This window comes from Triticum dicoccoides, chromosome 3A (genome assembly GCF_002162155.2).
Source record: "Triticum dicoccoides isolate Atlit2015 ecotype Zavitan chromosome 3A, WEW_v2.0, whole genome shotgun sequence".
NCBI lineage: Eukaryota > Viridiplantae > Streptophyta > Magnoliopsida > Poales > Poaceae > Triticum > Triticum dicoccoides.
Genome location: NC_041384.1, coordinates 223,674,583 through 223,682,530, shown reverse-complemented (window position 1 = coordinate 223,682,530; position 7,948 = coordinate 223,674,583). Strand labels below are relative to the sequence as shown.

The window sequence follows — 7,948 nt, the reverse complement described above, 5'->3', positions numbered from 1 at the left end:
CAAGCATACTAACAAAGCAATTATGTCTTCTCAAAATAGTATGGCCAAAGAAAGCTATCCCTACAAAATCATATAGTCTAGCTATGTTCTCAAACTTTTTCAATCTTCACGCAGTGCATGAGCATTAGCCATGGACGTAGCACTAGAGGTGGAATAGAATGGTGGTTGTGGAGAAGACAAAAAGGAGAAGATAGTCTCACATTAACTAGGCGTATGAACGGGCTGTGGAGATGCCCATCAATAGATATCAATATGAGTGAGTAGGGATTGCCATGCAATGGATGCACTAGAGCTATAAGTGTATTAAAGCTTAACAAAAAGAAACTAAGTGGGTGTGCATCCAACTTGCTTGCTCACGAAGACTTAGGGCATTTTGAGGAAGCACATCATTGGAATATACAAGCCAAGTTCTATAATGTAAAATTCCCACTAGTATATGAAAGTGACAACATAGGAGACTCTCTATCATGAAGATCATGGTGCTACTTTGAAAGCACGAGTGTGGTAAAAGGATAGTAACATTCTCCCTTCTCTATTTTTCTCTCATTTTTTTATTTGGGCCTTTTCTCTTTTTTATGGCCTCTTTTTTCTCTTTTATTTATTTATTTTTCGTCCGGAGTCTCATCCCGACTTGTGGGGGAATCATAGTCTTCATCATGCTTTCCTTACATGGGACAATGCTCTAATAATGATGATCATCAAACTTTATTTACTTACAACTCAAAAATTACAACTCAATTCTTAGAACAAAATATGACTCTACTTGAATGCCTCCGGCGGTGTACCAGGATGTGCAATGACTCATGAGCGACATGTATGAAAGAATTATGAATGGTGGCTTTGCCACAAATACGGTGTCAACTACATGATCATGCAAAGCAATATGACAATGATGAAGTGTGTCATAATAAACAAAATGGTGGAAAGTTGCATGGCAATATATCTCGGAATGGCTATGGAAATGCCATAATAGGTAGGTATGGTGGCTGTTTTGAGGAAGGTATATGGTGGGTTTAAGGCACCGGCTAAAGTTGCGCGGTACTAGAGAGGCTAGGAATGGCGGAAGGGTTAGAGTGTGTATAATCCATGGACAAAACATTAGTCATAAAGAACTCACATACTTATTGCAAAAATCTATTAGTTATCGAAACAAAGTACTACGCGCATGCTCCTAGGGGGATAGATTGGTATGAAAAACCATCGCTCGTTCCCCAACCGCCACTCATAAGGAAGACAATCAATAAATAAATCATGCTTCAACTTCATCACATAACGGTTCACCATACGTGCATGCTATGGGAATCACAAACTTTAGAACAAGTATTTCTCAAATTCACAACTACTCAACTAGCATGACTCTAATATCACCATCTTCATATCTCAAAACAATTATCAAGTATCAAACTTCTCATAGTATTCAATGCACTTTTTATGATAGTTTTTATTATACCCATCTTGGATGTCTATCATATTGGACTAATTTTATAACCAAAACAAATTATCATGCTGTTCTAAAAGACTCTCAAATGAATATAAGTGAAGCATGAGAGATCAATAATTTTTATAAAATAAAACCACCACCGTGCTCTAAAAGATATAAGTGAAGTACTAGAGCAAAATTATCTAGCTCAAAAGATATAAGTGAAGCACATAGAGCATTCTAATAAATTCCAATTCATGTGTGTATATCCCAAAAGGTGTGTACAGCAAGGATGATTGTGGCAAACTAAAAGGCAAAGAGTCAAATCATACAAGACGCTTCAAGCAAAACACATATCATGTGGTGAATAAAAATATAGCCTCAAGTAAAGTTACCGATGGACGAAGACGAAAGAGGGGATGCCTTCCGGGGCATCCCCAAGCTTAGGATTTTGGTTGTACTTGAATTTTACCTTGGGGTGCCTTGGGCATCCCCAAGTTACGCTCTTTCCACTCCTTATTCCATAATTCATCAAATCTTTACCCAAAACTTGAAAATCTCATGAGCTCCGTTAGTATAAGAAAATAAACCACCACTTAAGGTACTGTAATGAACTTATTATTTATTTATATTGGTGTTAAACCTAGTGTATTCCAACTTCTCTATGGTTCATACCCTCCGATACTAGCCATAGATTCATCAAAATAAGCAAACAACACATGAAAAACGGAATCTGTCAAAAACAGAACAGTCTGTAATAATCTGTAGGTTTCGAATACTTCTGTAACCCCAATTTTTTTGAAATAAATTGCTGGACGTGAGGAATTTATCTATTAATCATCTGCAAAAAGAATCAACCTAATCGCACTCTCTAGTAACAAATGGCAGCAAATCTCATGAGCGCTAAAGTTTCTGTTTTTTACAGCAAGATCGCGAAGACTTTCTTCAAGTCTTCCCAAAAGTTCTACTTGGCACAAACACTAACTAAAAGCATAAGATCACATCTAAACAGAGGATAGATGAATCTTTTCTTTCCCTAATAATAATGATAATAAAGCACGGGTTGAGTCTGTCGGGTTCACTGTTGCGGCATTTTTGCAAAAAAAAAATCCTTATGTTTTTTCTTTATTAACCCGCAGTCCCTGTTTTAGTCAATCCCTAAGTCAATCCCTAACGTTTCGTTTTGTAAAAAGGAAAAAAACTGGCCATCGCGCGGAGCGCCGCTACTCCAGCCGCAGCCAGCTCCTTCTTCTCTATCCACGTCCCTCGCATCGCCCTCCTCTCCCCCGCAACTGCTTTGCGCCGTCTCCCAGCTTGCACGCGACGCGAGCCTACACCTTCCATGGCGTTTGCACCTCCTCTCCTTCCCTCGCCGGCGTGCCTCGCCCTTTCGCGCCTCCCCTCCTTCCGCACGGGTAGTGTGCTGCTGCGCCCGTCCTTTGGTGCAGCACCTCCGGCAACCACAACAACGAGCCGCTCCATCGCCGTGGGCCTCCTCCTTGCCTTGCACCAGCTCCACTTGCTCGCCTTGCGGCGCCGGCCATGAGGATTCCTTCGCGAGATTTGGATGGAAAATTTGAGCGTGCTCTCCCTCCCCTCCCCTTCCCTCGGCGTCAGTGGCGGACGGTGCGGCAGGGCCGACGCTCGGTGGAGAGGTGAGCACCCTTGCGCGTGAGTGCGAGCATCAGAGGTGGTTGAGGTGAGCGGCATGGGTGACCAGGCGTTGGGCGGCGAGAGGAGAAGAAGGGGCGACCAGATGCACAAGGGGCGCGAGGGAGCCGCAGCTGGGCGATGGCTGCCATGGCCGGAGGCGGCAGCTCGTGCATGGTGACGCCATGCACAGCAGGATAGGAGGAGAGGAAGAGCGTGGCCAACGGCGGTCCGGCGGGGTTCGTCGGCATGTGCGGCCGGGCCGGTCGCCGGGTGGTGCGACGACAAGGCCGTGCAGCGAGGCCGCGTGGGGGATCGGGTGCAAGGCACCTCACCTCTGTGAGTGTGTGAGTGTGGCGGCACACACGGGATCGAGTGAGACGAGAGGAATTTGTGGATCGGGGTAGGGTTCCAGTGAGGGAGGCTGCTGCTCGTGATGGGTTGAGGAAAGAGGGCCTGCAAATTGTTGTTGTTGTGTGCTGCTATGCATTGCTTGGGCCAAAAAGAAACACACGGAGAGAGCGGTGAGGTATATGCTGTTTTATAAGAACTTAAAAACTTTGTCTAAAAAAGAACTTCAAAACTATTTTATTTTGGGTTGTACCAACTCCACATAAATTATTCCGCGTGGAACTTATATTTAGACTGCTGTATAAATATAGCTCCAACTATTTAGTTAAGAGGTTTAAATTGAAAGTGGGTTATGGTCAATTCCAAATGAATGAAATGATTTGTTTTAAGCTACCTAGTATTATTGGGAGGCTATGTTCATGATTTATAATTAGAACCACCATGTGAATTCCCTCAATGTAAATAGATCAAAGATCCATTCAAATTATTTGTTTGAATTTCTTTTGGTTTGGCAAATTTAATAAAATTTCAAGTGAGTGTTTTTAAACAACCACATTTCAAATTAAAGAATGATGACATGACCAGCAAAAATAATATGGAACAAACATTATAGTTCAGCATATGTGGTACTGACGCAAGAGAAGCCTAAGATGCCCAGCCATGTTGCACTTATGAAAAAAAGTAAAGAATCGGGGATAAGAAAACTCCATGTTCCAAGGAAAGGTCTGGTTGACTCGGTTGTTATAGACGTTATTCCAAATTTATATTTCGAGACAGCACGAGGCCAAGCCGCAGCTGCCTTTATTCAGAAACAGTGTGCCCCGACGGGCCTTCACACATTGTGTATGTTCTTTTTTATGTATTGCATTTTTGACTAACCGTGTGAATCTCCTAAGTTTTCAACTAGAAACAAATTCACCATAGAACACAAATTTCCCTCTCACCTCGCTGACATTGTTTTGAAATGCGATATGTTCCTCCAGACTTGGATGCCGTTGGGGCAACGGCGGGATGCTCAGCCGATGCAGGAGGTGATGGAGCGGATTCAACTGATCCAGATTGCGGCATGCCACTAGAAGTCGATGACCGCTCCTCTCTTTGCCATTGTTGGCATGTTAAGACTTTTGCCTTATCTCTCTCAGACCTAGGCCAGTTGCATGTTAAACTTTGGCTTCAGCCTCTTTCATTTTCTTTCTTTTAAGATTGTGTTGTCTGTTGGATGCTGCCTGTTCGAGGGCTTTATTAAGTTAAAGCCGAACGCATCTTGCGTCTTCGTTCTAAAAAAATAATGATGTCGTACTAAATAAAAAAAATAGGCATGGTTGGCAGATGCGAAGACATCGGTCGTGATAAAATGATCGGTTTTACATACATGCTCATAACAGAAATACCTTTAAGTTGAAGGTTTGAGTTTTTTTTCTCCGTTGCAATGCACGGGCCGCACGGATTGACTCGTGGGTTCACCGTCACAATACGCTTTTTTCTCATGTCATAATACGCTTTTACGATTTGTATAAACAAAATCTAATATAAACGAGGTGGTACTAATTTGGGGTCCGCACGTCCTTGTGTTCACCATCAAGTCCCTTTTACACACAGGTCCCTACAGTTTTTAGGTAATTAACCCGTGGTAAAAAAATCGTTCGTGGGCTGGGCTGACGCACGGGGAGCAGTCCTACAAAAAGAAATACCAGCACAACTCTCCTCCTCAATGCCTACAAGTACGGCACCGCTGCCGCCGCCACCACACGGCGCGACCTTCTTCCCCGGCCGTTCACCAGCACGGGCTCTCCTCCTCAATGCCTACAGGTACGGCACCACGGCCGCCACCACGCGCTTCCTCCCCTGCCGCTTTGTCGCCATGCCGCGACGGCGTACTAGGCCTTGCCAGGCACCGAGGACCAACGGATCAATACCTCCGCCCACTCCGGCCTCCACCACACCAGCCCGAACCGCTGCTCACGGGCACGGGGGGATGGAGAACCCCGACGGGCACGCAAGAGCTGACGCGGGGGCGGGTCTGGGCAGTGACCCACCCGGGCTTCCCCCACCCACACCGCTGCCCTTGGACGCCACGGGGGTGGGTCTGGCCGTCCTGGCAGGGACCCGGCCGAGGTTCTCCCACCGCCAGCCCCGCATCTCCCCGGGGCACCCCGTATGACGAGGCGTAGGCAGCCAACGGATCCGCATACCCGGCCGAGCATGCTCATTGAACGGGACCTTCCACGAGGCGGCGGGCTACCAGGCAGCGGAGGCCACAAAGATGGCTAAGCTACCAGGCCACCGCCGAGATGGCTGAGCCCATGGTCCCCGAGCAGTTATACAAGGATGGTAATGCTGCCGGGGCAGAAGCCTTCTCTATATGATTTCGTTGCCTGCCTGCTACTTTGCTGCTAATATGATGTTGCTTGCTCTTCTGTAGATGTGGCTTCAGTGGAAGAGGCTAGATTATGGTATGTTGTCACCATGGATTTCTTTGACTTCGATGCTTGGACCGCACTTATTTGAGAGACAGAGAGAATTGCTGAGGTGAAACTGAAACTATTGCCTTACCATACAGTGCATTGTTCTCCTTTTTGTAACTTGTTGTATGGATGTGTCATAATTTTCAGCAGCTTATCCTCTTTTTGTTCCCACATGTGTTACATATTCCTTTGGTCATATGCAATTGATCTATATCTTGTGGACCACAAAGTTAGGCAATCTTTGTTATGCATGGATGGTCAATCTTAGTATATTTTTTGTTTGACTTCATGGGCTTTGTGCCCTGTAGTAGTTTCATCGTTGTCCTAGTGTAGTCTTGTCAATCTGTCCTTATTCGTGTTTTAATGGACAACACTAGATATAAATTTGATCTTTTTGGATAATAAAATAAAATGCATTTTTAATGATAAATTTTTTTATGATAATGCCATAATTTTGTGTATTCCAGCTCAAAGCAACATAGTGAAAATATGAAAAGTGTATGATGCATTCCTTGTGAAGTCCCCTTTGAGCTCTGGCTATTGGAAGAAATATGCAGATCATGAAGGCCTTCTAGATGGTGTCAATAAAGTTTTTGAGGTGTATGGATGGGCAGTTCTTGTAGTTACTTATTCAGTGGACATATTGTGTAATTATTGTCAGTTTGTGATTTCAACATACAATGGCACAGATGTCATCAGAAGGTAGCAATTGAGTACCCAAACTATTCTGATGAAGTTTTTAACTTCTTTTTGTGTCTTGACTTTTGTTAGCTACTGCATTTTATGTCATATGTACAGGAATACATGACGAGAAGTGATTTTACAATACTTAGCACCTGAACATGAATGCTTGATGAAATGCTTTATAATATAGCACTGTATTTTCGCAGTCCTTGTGATAGTGTAGGCCATAGAAATGTTGCATATATTCAAATTTTCTCTTAAGCAGTGTATTCTTAGACTCCATGCATGCATGTTAGTTGTAATGACTAATCTCTCTCCATGAAGTACATTATCTGTTTGACCTTTTTATTTTTGTAGCAGCTATAATCTGTACTCCCTTCATCTGGGTTTTGTAGGGCATGCGCAGGTTTTTAGGTCCTCAATGTGCTATATGCCACCGAAAGTATGTCTAGAAAGTTTCGTTAGTCAAATTGTAGAGGACGTGAAAAATCCGCTCATGCCCTATAAACCTGGATAGAGGGAGTATAAGTATTTTCATATTGTCAATATTAGTCATTTAGTGTTTTCATTAACTAAGTGGCCAATTTGGAGATCACATGTTTGTGCTATACAAAGTACTCAAGTCTAGATCTATCAAGAAAAATACAGTCCTCCTTCGATGCAAATGTAGCTTTCATTGTTTGATCGTACAAGCCATCATTCGTTTAGTGTTTCTGGAACTATCTAATGTATTCTTTGTCTAGGGATGCCTTGAACATGGGTGGGTGAAAAGGCATCAACGCCTCCCAACCACTAGGCTATGCCTTAGTCTGCATAAAATACTACTATTACCGTCGGCTCATCTACCTTTTGTGTCTCCAAACCGAGCCTCATCTCCCTCCAGTTCGGCCATATCTCCTTGCCATGGACCTCGGCGTCCCGGTGGTTTCCATGCTCCGTGCGCTCGCCGCCGCGTCTCCAGCAGGCAGCAGGTCCTTGCCACACCACGCCTTCATCCTTTCTTCCTTCCTTCCGCCATTTTTCTCTCTGATTTTCTCTCGCTCAGATCATCTCTCTCCCTTCGTTACTTTGGAGAGACCCCGCCATGGATTTTGGAGCAGCGCCACCACCCGACCTCCTGCCGCTGGGAACCGTCCATTAGGCTGGGCATCCATGCTGCTATTTTATATATTTTGTGCCTCTCCTCTTTGATTGGTCGTGAACTACCTTCCGGGCAATGGATTTTTGATGCATAACGTCTTTCTTCGTAACTTTTGTTGGCTCATTGATTGTGGCAACTCCAAACGTATATAAGCTGCTAGGATATGATGTAAAGGGGCAGGGTGGGACTAATTAATCTGAAATTGTAGCATATAGGCATAAGAAAATATTTTTCCTT

General features: G+C 44.1%; 1 long non-coding RNA gene across 1 annotated transcript; it reads left to right on the top strand.

The window, feature by feature from the left end:
* The first annotated feature begins 5,148 nt into the window (after positions 1-5,148).
* Positions 5,149-6,784, top strand: LOC119271504. The gene is made up of 3 exons (XR_005134565.1): positions 5,149-5,752; positions 5,844-5,950; positions 6,354-6,784. It is a non-coding gene; the product is annotated as an uncharacterized LOC119271504 (long non-coding RNA).
* Positions 6,785-7,948: the final 1,164 nt, after the last annotated feature.